This window comes from Salvelinus sp. IW2-2015, linkage group LG20, assembly GCF_002910315.2.
Source record: "Salvelinus sp. IW2-2015 linkage group LG20, ASM291031v2, whole genome shotgun sequence".
NCBI classification, from domain to species: Eukaryota; Metazoa; Chordata; class Actinopteri; order Salmoniformes; family Salmonidae; genus Salvelinus; species Salvelinus sp. IW2-2015.
In genome coordinates this window covers 5,439,226-5,453,481 of record NC_036860.1, presented here as the reverse complement: position 1 = coordinate 5,453,481, position 14,256 = coordinate 5,439,226, and the positions used below count along the sequence as shown (strand labels likewise).

Sequence of the window (14,256 nt, the reverse complement as noted above, 5' to 3'; positions counted from 1 at the left end):
GGCTGTCTTCTGTCCTGCCCTCAAGGCAGAYCTGCCCTCAGAACAAGTTTGAATAAGGAAAACTCCACTYAGTTTGTAATCACAAGTATAACCGGCATCAGTCTAACTTTTCTGACCAATGCCAATTTCTCAGCAGCAAAGGTACAGTGAAGGTCCAACAAACCYTTGWGTTATACGAAATCACATTTGCTTTGCAGGTATGGCAAATCTTGTCATCTGCCMTACAAGGTTTGGTTGGAATATACAGTTGATATGCAAGGGAAAGCACAGTGCAGTAACAAAAATAAAGATGGGGTGCACATCAAGTTTGGGGTGGCAAGAGATTTTTACGTACCACCATTACCATATACTTAGGGAGTTTAACGGTCTCTCCTTSACCTTTAAAATCATGACACCATGTCACAGTCTATCTGTCTCAAGTGGTATTAACTAGCTTTCAAGGGCATCCCTGACCATAAACCCAGCTAAAGAACAGAATGGTACGTGACACAGCACATGTCACGATGACAGCCTCTTAAAGGTGTAGGGCTCTATTTTGGGCTGCCGTTAACCCAGCACAATTCTCAAATGCACAATATTTTTGCAATTCCAAAGCAGGCACTCTGATCTTTTCAAACYATTGCYCCAGGGTCGGTAATTTACCTGTCTTATATCAGCTCGCTTGCYCTGAGGAGGGAGGGGTGGAAATATTTGAGGTGTGTCCGTAAAAACGTACGCTAAAGTGCCAATTTCAGGCAGCMCTGTGGGGGTATTAAAGACAGACTAAAAGCTGGTCTCYGCAGTATGGCTGTTGTCTATGGCATGGAATTAGCCTGCGGAGGKACCCGGTATCCTAATCAATAGAATAGCATATCACCAATGTTATATTAAAAAATCACTTTTGCGAGCAGTTTTTGGATAATATTTATGTCCAGCTCCTGTAAAAAACTTTAGACACGTGCGATGCCCATTGAATGAAAGATGTCAGTAAGCCTATTTAGAAACATCAAGTAGTGATGTGTAGGAAGCCTATTTAGAAACATCAAGTAGTTATGTGTAGGAAACCTATTTAGAAACATCAAGTTGTTATGTGTAGGAAGCCTATTTAGAAACATCAAGTAGTTATGTGTAGGAAGCCTATTTAGAAACATCAAGTTGTTATGTGTAGGAAACCTATTTAGAAACATCAAGTTGTTATGTGTAGGAAGCCTATTTAGAAACATCAAGTTGTCAAAAAGTCTGCTTGTTTCTCATTTATAATTTTGTTGAAAAATGAATCTTCCACTGCCCTCTGCTGATGTCAAATCGCAGGAATTCTGATTGTTGTCCGTGTTGCTGAATCCGTTATTGTATTAATATTTGCATAGTCTGGTAATCCCGACCCTAGGTGGATACATTTTGGGAGGCAACCCACCCCTCTGCCTATATGGAGACTAATATTTGACTGTTTGTTTGTTTGTTTACCTGTAAAATTCTTCACATGGCAAAGCCACCATACAGGCCATATCACTGCGAAGGTAGGCTAATCTTATTATAACATTTGGTAGGCAATGTCTATTGTTCGGATATGCAATGCAATTTGGGCTATAGGCTACCGAAATGTTAATGCAACATTCCCATATTGAAGGATATTATCTTTTTTAAAAGTCATATGAAAATGTGGATACATAAAAATGTGTTATAACTAGGACTATTATAGGGTTACTACTGTATGTTATTTATACTCTATMTTATTTAATAAACTAGTAGCCCTATCTTTCACGGATAGGACGAACATCCATTTTCTCCCGCCGGAGTTTATGACAACAGAACACCAAACACCGTAAATACACTATTTAAATCAACCACAAAAAGCTTCGGAGCYGTTTTTCATTGGCCAGTGAGTGGTCAAGCCCTCATAACACCTACAACTTGCGCTCATAATTCCCGCTGTCAAAATATCCAAAATATTTCTGACACACCCACAACTTGAGTGCGCTTATGTTAGAGGTTAGTTTGTCAAAATAGATCCCATAGTGTACAATGATGTCATCCACTGCAGTGTATTATTATCTAACCAAATAAAACACATTCATTAACCAAGCACTTGCTCTCTCTTTCTTATTGACACCATGCCATCCAACTATCTCCACTTATAACTAATGATGTCACTTCCTTTATAAGTATTCACATAACTTCACATAACAATATTACACATTATTCTCATAAGTATAATTGGAAAAATGTAGCCTTTTGGTGCTTGTAATATAATCACTTTAAGATCAACAAACAGTTAAATGGTCAAATATCCTATCATTGCATGTAGCAGAGCTAGAGCATAGCATAAGTAAGGAGGTCAGGACATCAGAGTGGTAATCCCAACCCTATCATAKCCTCTACGTTACACATTAACCTGACATCATTACATCATGGTGGTAGTTGGCTCCTAAAARAGGGACATATACTGTACATAAGAAGGATTTCCTTTTGAATGCCTTTGTTCAATTATGTCTCAAATGTTGATGATTCTTCTGTGCACGTGAAACAATACAAAGTGATGCAATACAGAGGAARATATCTTGGTTTCAGCTATGCTTTAATTTGTCTTCCTCTCTGAATTATCAGGAGAGAAACCCTTGGGTACAATAATGCAATGTTTATATTATACGCATGGATGYTTCCTTCAATTCATTGTACCGGTCCAAGTAATACTTATTATCTGTTGGTACACTATCAACATATTGTGTGCAAAGTACAAGGTTTACAAAGTTGCTGTGCTGTGCATGCAAAATACCATACTGCTTTATTGCAAGAGAATATTCATGGACAATTAATCATCCTACTGCTTTACCGTCAACATAGTACGTGTTATGAATTGAGTTATAATTTAACATGAGGCCTTTTAGCATTAGTGGAAAAATCCAAGTAAAACTTGTGATTCAATCAGACCGGACATAGAATTGTATAGTTTTTTTCTCCACCAAAGACTACAKGTCTTGTTTTGAAAATTGTAAACATTTACCTGTATGGGGGGGGGGCCTAATGTGGAAAAGCATGTTTATGCTACTGCAATGTGAGCTTGATTGAATTGAGCCCATAGTRAAATATTCACTGAACTAAGATCCATTGTGTTACAAGTGAATAGAACGAACAGGCACACGCAARGGAATACTCCATCTTTATTTATGTCTCWTCGACCAGAAGTCAAAATGTTCATATCTGAATTAACAGCAGCTTAAACATTTGCCACCTATGGGCTAMGGCGCACTTGATTTCCTGTGCTGCAATTCACAGCTGCCGAAGATGATAAGGTAACCTAAACCAGGCCTCTAGGTGTCTTTCATGTTCTCCATTGTCTGTGACCCAGCCATCTGCTCACCTACAGCAGATGAAAATGCTTCTACAGGGATCCCTCCAGTGAGTTATATCACACAAGAATGGAGCCTGGGCCACGCAGGGAATTCATGCACTGTCTTAGACCATGATGGAATGAAATGAGCTTTCTGCATAGCAAGTGGTATTTCAATTTCGTCTCCTCCTCCTCACTTCCTCTCCTTAAGATTGCTTAGCTTCTCATTTTCCAGACACATTTCCTGTAAATCCAAAATAAATCTCAGGGCTCTCCCATGGGCCTGCCCATTTTATCTCATTTGRACATCTGAGAGCTGTGTTTGCTTAAAGACAGTAAAGTCTCATTGGTGAGGGGAAAAACGACCAATGTGCAAGTTTGACAGTGACTATGTTAAAGGTCACATCCCAGAATATCAGCTCATGAAATGTAATGAAGCAACAACGGGCATGCCTTTCTTTTGCAATTTCACTCCTTTTTGGGATAATTTACTGACTGCAGAGTTATTTCTCGAAATGACTTCAGTATGTCACACATTATTCACTGCTGTAGAAATGTGGATAGTACTGAGAATGGGATCTGCACTTACATGATGCTTGCCAACCCAACATGCTATATACCACTTTGCCAAAAGTCCAGACACATAAACTCCTATTTTGTGTATGGCATTTACGACCCAGTTTAGGATACTGTGCACATGTACTTTACGCTTAAGCCTACTTACTTGATTCATTGCTTTTTATTTCTGAGTTTCTTACTTCCTTTGAGGACATGCTGGACAATCACTCCTACATCCTAATCAGCAGGAACGAAGACAAAAGACATTCCGATCTCTCAGCTGTATGTCACTAATTCATGTACCCGTTCAAAATGCTCAAGTTCTGTTCCAACTATTTCAGTGGCCGTGACTGAATAAMATGCAGCTCAAGCTTTCAATTAACAGGCAATGACAGCCATAACGGGCTGATTGAGATTGAGAGGGAACAGAATGCGACCTGCAGATGTTCCTTTGACTTCCTTTCACACTGCTCTGGAGAACCACTGTTGGCTGTAGAGAGATCTTTCGAAATAGGCATCGACTCAATACTACTGCAAATATAGTAATTGCCACCATTCTAGCTGCACTAGGAACAGTTTTAAGATGCAGAGATGGATGGACGAAGCATACATACAATGGATACACCGTCATTTTTTCTTAATAAACATGAATAAATCCTTAATTTCACATTTGTTACTTGATGTTATTAATTTGTTTGCATTATCATTGGACTGAATCAGGATAAACAAAGATAAATGATGGTGGTTTTGAGGTTAAAATACAGACAATGAAAACGAATGACGAAGAATTAAAAATCACCTTCATCAGAATGTTTTGTGTTTCCTCTCCTTCGTGACAGGATAAAAGATGATGGCAATCAACAAACAAAAAAAATCTGCAATCATCTAATTGAATGATGCAAGCTTCCTTTCATGGAATAATCTTAACAACTTAATACATCCCCAGGTCTTCTTTTCMATTGCCTTTTGTTCCAGCTGCCAATGTGGATTTTCACTCCCTTGTAGGCCTTGCTTGAAATAGGCTTATCTCTGGAGAGGCCTCTTCACTTGACAATAGCCCATCTATACATTAAAATAAATGCTCTACTTCTTTGTACACACACGGCGGTATCAGGTTTCAAAACCAGTCGTTTTCAAGTCACTCACAAAAAAATGAAGTTTGCATAAGAACAAAAGCGATAAAAAAAGATGTATTTGTCTCAAGGTTCTCATTAAAAAAGTACGGAACAAGACTCAATGAAATAAAACACGCACAAATGTTTTCAGCGGCTGAGTGTTTTTTCCCCAGCTGCGGATACTGTGAACCACAGTGCAAGCTTTGGTCAAGCTTTGGTCAAGCTTTGGTCAAGCTTTGGTCAAGAATAATTAAGTTACTTGAATAGAAGGGACTTAAAAGAAAGAGTGTCTCTTTGGTGTATTGATAGGCTGTTCTTTTTAGTGTTTGAACGTCTTAAAAGAGCAATACCCGAAAGACTGTCAGAAAATGTATTCTGGAGTCCTGCTGATGTTCTTTGTCATTGCTGAATATATCGTGACTAACAAAACCAAGAGTGGATTAGACACATAGGATTAAATGATTTGCCGTCTTGAGTTTATATTACTACTTAGAGTTTCTACTCTTCGAAACATGCATATAATATAACTACATATTCAGGCTGCTTTATGTTTGTTATGGAATGGAACCCTGAAGTGACATACAGCGGTGGCCATGCACCCAATGGCGAAGGTCTTCTGATCATAGAAGATCTGTTGGGTTGGACAAATGCACATGAAATTAGGCATGAAAGCTTGTCATTATGCCCAGTATTTTGGGCTTGGGATGCACTTCAAGCAGTCAAAACAATTGATGTGCTCTGCCTTGGCAAACAAGGAGGCCCGTGACAGTAGCAAGATCATCTGGGAAAGAAAAAACGGAAACTGTTTCGAAATGACAAAGAAATGGAGCGATAAACAATGCAAAAGCAGCCATCGCTCTCAACGGTTCAACGCTGTGCAGACAGCATAACTACCACCTCCATTTGAATTTACCTTGTTACGCGATGCTTGTTTTTGTTCTGCTGAAATGCAGACTGCTCCGGTTGTCTTGCTATGGATCACGTCCCGCGCTACGCAGTCTGCGGTATGCGGAGCCGCCATCTTTAATCACGACTGAGTTCATCTGTCGATGGTTCTTTCCTTTCTCCCCTCTCTTACTCTGTTCTTGTCTCTCCGTCCCGGCCCCCTCTGTGATTGTTGTGGGGGTTCTTCTTTTCTGACTAACATCAAACCGCCATATCGACAGGCTCATGTGCCGSCTGGTAGGGGGGCAGCTCAAAACAAGAAGCATTGGCCGCTCTCCTTTACCTCGCCGCACATTCGCTGACCACATTTCTACTTTTTCTCAAAAAAATAGCGATTCCAAACAAAAATGTATCTCAGCACTGAGGCCTTTGATGTGTGGAAGGCCAAATTCAAAGCTCCTCAATAGAGTCTATTGAATACATCTTTCTGTCAGATGTTCCGAGTAATGAGATTTAGAGGACTTTGATTGATCTAGGCCAATTTGTTGTCACCCGTACAGTCTCAGTCACATATTTTACGGATAACAAAGGTATTAGAGACCCAAACGCTTGATCCAACCAATCCGACTTTGTTGTTCTTCCGATGTACAAAAATCGAGAGKAAAAAAACATATCGTAAGTAAACAAGGGCTCAGCTGGAGTTCTATGATCGCGSCTTTRGAAACCAAAACAATTCTGAGGCCTTTGACTACATTTTTTTTGCTTTCATCCCGACAATGCTCTTCATCCATTCTGACACCCCACTCACATGACTCGTTTCCCTCTTTAATGGTCGGTGACTCGATTTTAAGGCTAATCTTGTTTACTGTCACAGTTTTTTGGTTTGTTCCGTAAAGTACTTTTTTCGTGCACTAACCAGTTAAGACTCAAAATGGTCGATGCTCTCACCTGGCTCTCCTGCTGAGTGTGGCGTCGGTTCTGATTTCTCTGGTCCGCCATGACTGGGCGCAGTCGCCTGCTTGCCACTCTAGATTACTTTCTTATACTCATGAACCTGTTTCTGCTTCTTACTCGTGGATTGCTGAAAGATGTGCATCTTTACTTCATGTTGCAGCTTCTTCACTGCAACCCCATTGGAGGATGCGAGGACCAGATGATAGTCTGCAGAATCCTATTGTAACTATAGCAACAGATCCCGCAGGCATGAGCGACTTGSTCCTAATTGCTGGGTAAACATTAGAAATAGCCCACTTACTATTAGCGGATATGATCACAGTTTGCGATGAGACTTAGGGGAGACAATTACAAAAATGAAAGTGGCTTTGAACAAACAAAGCTGAACGGAGTCCTCTTCCGCAATCCAGTCTGGTTTTATCCAGTCTGGTTAAAAAATAAACTCTCTAGCCATGGAGAGTGGTGGAAATAGCTGTGCTTTGTTATAAAACCTGAAGTTTGGTTCTTTTTAGATCAAAGCTAGCATGTGTTTAATGGATAGTGAAGATTGCGAAATGCCACAAAACACACAACAGCCACTGAGAAGAGGTATAAGRAGATGAGAGMYGTGAAAAGAACATTGGGYAAAYGGGGGAGAGATGATTATTGCCTTTGTTGTATAGCGTTATCAGCTGCTTACCTTTCATATGAATTTCACACTTGCTTGTCTTGTAGCAGCCAGGGTCAGATTTAGCAAACCCTTCCCACAATGACCGATTTTCCATTCACACTACCCCAACGAACATCCATGGTGTCGCCTGCCACTTGCATTTGCCTTGATTGCGCCACACTAACACAAATTTTACTTTCAGATTTTCGCTTGATTTCAGTGGTTCTCTTTTCGCTCCTTCGGGCACATTGGCCAGCATCTGTAATAGAAACAAGAGAAGCTACAAAACTCAAAGACATGTAACTCTTAAAAAGAAGAGAGCACCATAGGACAAACAGCTGACCAGTGGTATCAAGGAGAGCCGGGATTCATGTTCGGGAGGGGTGAGATGTTGGAGCAGTCAAGTCCTGGCTTGGGGAGAAAGATTTGATTTACCTCGCTCTTCATCGAAGATGAGTTGTAAGTTGTCATGGACACAAGGATTTTGTCTTATTTTTTTCTTATCCTGTAGATTCTCTCTGACGCCCCCCCAGGGGAACGCAGACCTACAGAGAGGAAATTTGATCGAAAGTTTCGCCTGACATTTTTTTGTATTTTTACCTGAACAGATGGATTAGAGAAGAAAAAAAATCCAGCGCCAAAGTTCAGTCTACAAATCTTTCATTTGGTGGAAGTGACCATTATAGTAGATGCACATTTTACAAAATAGTCTGTGTGTGCATGGGTGTGTTAMGAACATATTGTCCTCTCTATATCGTGTTTGATTTTGTTCGTATTGCCACCTTCCAGCATTCTCTGCACATTCTCTGACTATGACGTCCTCACTACATCAGAGAGACTCGTCAAACAGATCCACTACGGCAAAAATACAAAGCAAACATTACCCCGCCACGTACACAAATGAAGACATCTACATTGTACGACCACAGAGACAAACACTCAAAGACCTCAGTTTGGACAAAATAAACTACAAGTGCTAAGACTTCTGGCCACACAAGTGTTTTATATTGTACTCTGTGCGTGTATCAGGTAATATTCCATAGTGGTGGATTTCTCATTTGAAGCCGACTGTGTTTTCATGGACACACTCACTCCCATATTTCCCCTCATGAACAGAAAAACAAGCGCTGCTTATCAAAGAGCAGTTTGGCCAGTGTGTCTATAACAAGGAGCAATGCATTATTAAAAAGATAGCCACATTAAATAGTTGTCTTATTCTCGGAGGGAGAAAGTGAGTTTCTTGGTGTTTCACCACATGAATAAAAATGCCTCATAATGATGAAATTTCAGGCTAAGAAATAGCTCTCAGGGTTTACAACTGAATTGATTTACAATTCTGTATACAGATTTACGGAATCAATGCTGTATGACATTACAAACTCCATACTATTTTAGMTTCAAGGATACAATTTCTTGTCATAAAGATTCAAACAAGAGAGCAGGCACCATTGTTTCAGTCTCATTTCAAATGTTCCCCTACATTRTCCATGCCTCAGATACCTGTTCTTTACTATAAAGACTAGATGTTCTGCGGCCTTTGTTCTTCATCCATAATGGGCAGTAAAGCCTAGTTAAAGTCACTGAACAAAATCCTACCAACAGAAGTGCAATGGATATGGCTGGTAAGGACTGCTAGGATGAATGTCCTCCTGTGTGGATCAGGATGTCCAAGGCCAGAGCCTCATTTTCTGTACCAACTGAGCTCTGGACAGAACCTTGAGCTCTGGCTACTGGAGAGTGTGATATATTCTGGATGTTATAGGCAGGTGTATGTGCTTGGCATTTATAATAAGGGCCTGGCAGAGCAGAAAAGTAAGAATAACCCAACTCGTGTGTTGCTGTGTTTGATGATTCTAGCCACTGGGCACACACTGGTTGAATCAACGTTGTTTCCGTGTCATTTCAATGAAATGACGTTGAACCAATGTGGAATAGATGTTGACTGAGGGTCCTGTGTGGCTCAGTTGGTAGGGCACAGAGCTTGTTATGCCTGGGTTGTGGGTTTGATTCCCATAGGGGACCAGTACAAAAATGTATGCAGTCACTCTGGATAAGAATGACTCAAATGTATTGATGTCTGTGGGTAGTCACTACTGAATACAATAAGATCCATCCTCTTTATACAAGTGACATTCTTATACCGAATTTGGTTAGTGAGCTACAGATTTGTTACCAATTTTAATTGTTTTCACAATAGTATTTTTGAGCTCAAGGAGCATCATTTAGGCCTCATAGAAATGCTTTGGGTTGTGGTTGATGATTATTGTAATCCACAAATTCCATAACTTTAATCGCTTCACCACTGTATAACCTGTATTTATGGATTTCACAATTCTTGTGAACCAACAAATAATCTCCTACTATTGGTGTTGTTTTCACCTCATTTCACTAACTGGGCAGCCCTGCACCTATCAGCATCCCCAGACTACAGAACATGGAACCCTGAGATAAACCGCACACAATGAAATTCCACCGATGATCAACAGGGGACAAAGTAGCAGCCAGCAGCTGCAGTCACTTTTAATCTCAACCTACAATTCAGTCAGAAACAAAACAATGAGCAACGGAAACAAACAATAGACACCCTCCACAACTAATCTTGACTGACACATTCTGTATGTCATAGACACTATGGCAGGAGCAGAGCTCATTCAAACCATTTGTGTCCTGAACATTGCATCAAGACATATTGCATTTCCATTGTCTTTCTCAAATCACTCTGCTCATGTTACTTCCGAAACAATTACAACTATTTGGGACTTCATTAGCTGTGGTGGATGTTCCATTTATGTTTGCCATGCCTGTGCCGTGATGTAGCAAGCAAAGACAAACTAAACACAACTCATATTTTTCATTGCGTGCTTTTAGATTTACATTTTTGATTTAAACTTTAAAATGTTTGTTTTAYATATGGCTCAGTATAGTTGCTTGCTATACTTACTAAGCATAAAAGGTAACACTAGTTGAATAAATACATTGTTAGCACCAGCAAACCTCAAGAATAGTTTAACATAAAACAGAGCAAGCTTTTGTTCGTCTCTCGGTACTGACGATTAGGGATAAGCAGGTCAAGGTTTCATCCACAACATCTGTTGGTTTTCAACACTGCCTCATTCCCAATGGTAATGAGTCTTGTTCATTTTGGAAAGCCTTTGAAACAACCCCTAGGATATCTGATCAAATGAAAGCCCTAAGGCAAGCATTTCTCTCTGAGGTTTCGGGGAAGAAGAAGGTAGTGAGAGCTCCACCAGCCTCATGCATATTGTATCACTAAATGTAGAGGCAATACAAATGTACTGACTATCCATATCAATACCYTAGAGCAGCTCAACTCGTTTCCTTTTCTGGGGTGCATTTTCCCTGTAGACTCAGAAATAACACATAAATATATCTGCAGTATTCTAAAATACAGATTTGTATTTCTATAACCATACACCCTCAGTAACAATGTAACATTTCCCCCCTAGAYCAGGCAATCCAATTTGAATGTTAYTCCTTCMGTTCCCAGTGTTCTGCAATTAACAMTCTGAAAATAAGGATATATCTCACGCTTACATTTCCTGTCTCATGACTCTCTCCCCTCCCCCATCACTAGCAGTCTGTCTCCGTTCTCTCTCTCTTTCTTTCTCTCTCTCTCTCTCTCTCTCTCCTCTCTCCCAAAGGTGTTTGTTTATTCCTCCCTCCAGGCTGTAGGACTGAAGCCCACTCCCACTGTCGAAGAACCCACCGACAGAGAAYATTAAAGGACCCAGTAAAACAACTGGTGTAACTCAGCTGACCAAACCATCTGTGCCTCTAAGAACACATCGGCAACAGCACAGAACACATACTGCCGTTAACAAAACATTTTTTTTCACAGATCCCGTTAACAAAACATTTTTTTTCACAGATTATATTGCATTTCTGCTTAGGCGTCTTGTCGTTTCTGCATTCCTGTTTAGGCCTCAATAAGAATTTTGAGCACAGTTTGAATGGACGAAAATTACAGACGTGTTAACGTTGGGCCAGTTACCCGGATGGTAGCTGGTTTGAATACCTGAGCCGACGAGGTGAAACATCTGTCAATGTGCCTTGAACAAGACATTCAAGGGCGCCGTAATACTATGGCTGACCTTGTAAAACAACACATTTCACTGCACCTACATTCGCAAATACATTCACTTTACATTACTAGCTTGGTCATGCTTAAAATGTTGTGACAAATGTGTCCCATGTCTGCAACAACGAAAACCTGATTGAATATCAGATTTTTGAAGGGTCATTTAAATGTAAAAAGCTGTTTGAATAATCATTTTAATTGATCTGTATATTTCATAAATTTAGTGTGTGTGCGTGCGTGTGTGTACTAGCTAGTCTTGTGAAGTTTTGAAAGACAGTYCAGTGTAATAGCCTCCCCCTGTGGTTCATGCGAAACATTTTATTTTTCTCATTCTTTTTTTTTTACTCACACCAAATGTCACTTCCAAAGTAACAGTTCATTTAAATAGGCCTATGCTAAAATACATTATATTTGACATGCATTGGTAGGGGCCCTACTAGCTACTCCCTTTCAACTGAATTTGTGTTACTTCTGTCTTAAACAAAACATMACCTATTTCCAATTTAAATAGTTTGAGTGTAGAACATAGACCAAAATACATGCACACGGCATAAGCCATGAAAAAAAAACATTTCCAAATTAAAAAAATTTCAGGGGAATTTAACTGCATAGGACCGCCACGAGATAGCTGTAACACATACTACTTCGTCTATATGAYATATSGAACACTCTTTCATGCGCTAACCAGCGCAGGCGCGGTGGCCAAGTGGTAAGGCGTCGGTCTCGTAAACCGAAGATCGCGGGTTCGAACCCCGTCCGTGCCTTTTAGGAGATTATCAATAGCATTTCTGCTAAATCAAAAATCGATGTACCATTTCCGTACTCGAAATAAAATGTATAATAGAAAGCGTGATTAGCCACAACAATAGTCATATTTGTGTTGATTTTCACTTCGACTGCATACATTACTTTTGAAATATTGTGTGGGACTACTTTAGCATCAATAGGGGGCAGCAAACACTAATGTRTTTAATGCGTCTATACAATCTTTCCTTTACAATGAATAAGTACATAACATTGTAGCTACTTAAGAGTGAAACGTGACATATAGGCAGCAACTGACTAAATTAGTGTGCTAAATTGCGCAATATATTCATATTTTAAAAGAGACATGGGGACTTTTGTAAGAATTTTATAAAACAACGCAATGTTTTGTTTTTGTTACATCCCATTTCATCTGCATTTTCAAACCCTTTCATCATTAGTATTATTGTGAAAACCTTTTGGCGCGCCTGTTCTGGGCACCATAAACGCACAAAACAGTGTGARGCTCCATGGACTTCGAGGAATGCAATTCCCAGTTTCAATATTTGTATAATAGTTTTACGAAAATAAAACTCATAATTCCATTTACAGTGGGCCTAGCATATGCCAAACTTTCCCCCCAATAGCTGCAGACAACAACGCAGGACAACGCCATAACTGACTCTGATACGACCCCCCCTAGAATGGTTTTCTGAATTTCAACAGCCTATAATTAACAACAAAAGCAAATTTATTTGGATAAATGCCATATTGCTGTTGTCTGTTTTTGAGACTGCATCACCCCCTTCACCGCCTCTCTTACCTCGTGGCGTGACCATGAAGCAATGTTTGAGGCGCTYGTATCGAGATTTTATTTGAATGCATTGAGTCAAGTCCGCCAGACACTGCTGAGCTCACCACTAGGAGCACGGATACTTAAAGAAACAACAACACATAAAATCAGACAGTCATTCTTTCCTATCCTGCTGACTGGTCTGATATTATCATGGTAAGTTTAAAGCGACGTTATATCCATGATACACGGAAGATGTTTTGCTTGAGAGGTCGGAGCGGCTGTCATMTCGTCTGTCTACCAGGGCTGGGAGGGCCAGCAGGTGTGAGGGGAATTCTTATTGCTGTCACTCCGATTATCTAATAATTATAGGCCTATGTTATTGATCATTTTGAAAAGCACAATGAACGCTAAACTTGTCTGTGAATGTTTAGATAATGCTATTGTTTTGATATTAGGTATGCATGATTAGTTGTCGTATTAAATGTGCTGGTTTTTTCAAGGGGTGGTCTCTCAGAGTAGCAGACAGATTGTGTCTGAGAYTACCTGAACTCTCTAGGGACCACCAGACACTGTCTGGGACTCAACTAACGCCCACTGAATTCACTAAACGCACACAAGAGCTGTATATTAAAACATGTTGTTTTACATTCTATACAGAGGGGTATATTGCAGCAATATGATATTAATGTGCACGTTATAATCCAGTTATTGTACAAGAAATGTCAGCTTGATTCTAATCAAGTGTGTAGTTTATGAAAGGACATGTTCAAGGATTGCACAGTGATTCAAATCATGAGGATTGCATAATCAGTAATCACATCATTTGTATAAAATACACAGGCTACTGTAAAGCCGTTGTTCTTATGAAACCAGCCTTATTGTAGGTCATGTAGGATGTAGCTAGATTTACTATTCATTATAGCAGGCTGACACAGARACATTCTCAATAACAGTGAGTGGATGTGTGTTATCTCTTTTATAGCCAGACAAAACCCCTACCTAGACCATAACCCAATGTCAGTTATGCAATAGCCTACATACAAATTGCACTCTTTGAAAATGAACTGAGGACCAAAGCTGAGGATGATGTAATATTGTATCCATAAGTAATTGTAATGTGTATGAGAATGTCAGGTGGCCTTAGTGTGA

The 14,256-nt window shown here is 39.9% G+C and overlaps 2 protein-coding genes and 1 non-coding gene across 4 annotated transcripts in view; 2 read left to right on the top strand and 1 right to left on the bottom strand.

Annotated features, from left to right (window-relative positions):
* The window catches only part of LOC111980587 (axin-1-like), a 42,066-nt gene extending 35,154 nt beyond the window's left edge, over positions 1 to 6,912 (bottom strand). The window contains exon 1 of one of the 2 annotated variants that reach the window (XM_024011399.2): positions 6,814 to 6,912. The gene's annotated coding sequence lies outside the window, so the exon portion shown is untranslated. Of the gene's footprint in view, positions 1 to 5,893; positions 6,067 to 6,813 lie in introns of those variants that run through there. The other variant, XM_070449153.1, reaches the window with a different exon arrangement.
* galr2b (galanin receptor 2b) overlaps positions 1 to 14,256 on the top strand; it is a 216,191-nt gene that overhangs the window by 54,393 nt on the left and 147,542 nt on the right. The window lies entirely within an intron of this gene.
* trnat-cgu (transfer RNA threonine (anticodon CGU)) lies at positions 12,260 to 12,331 on the top strand. Its single transcript has one exon. It is a non-coding gene; the product is annotated as a tRNA-Thr (tRNA).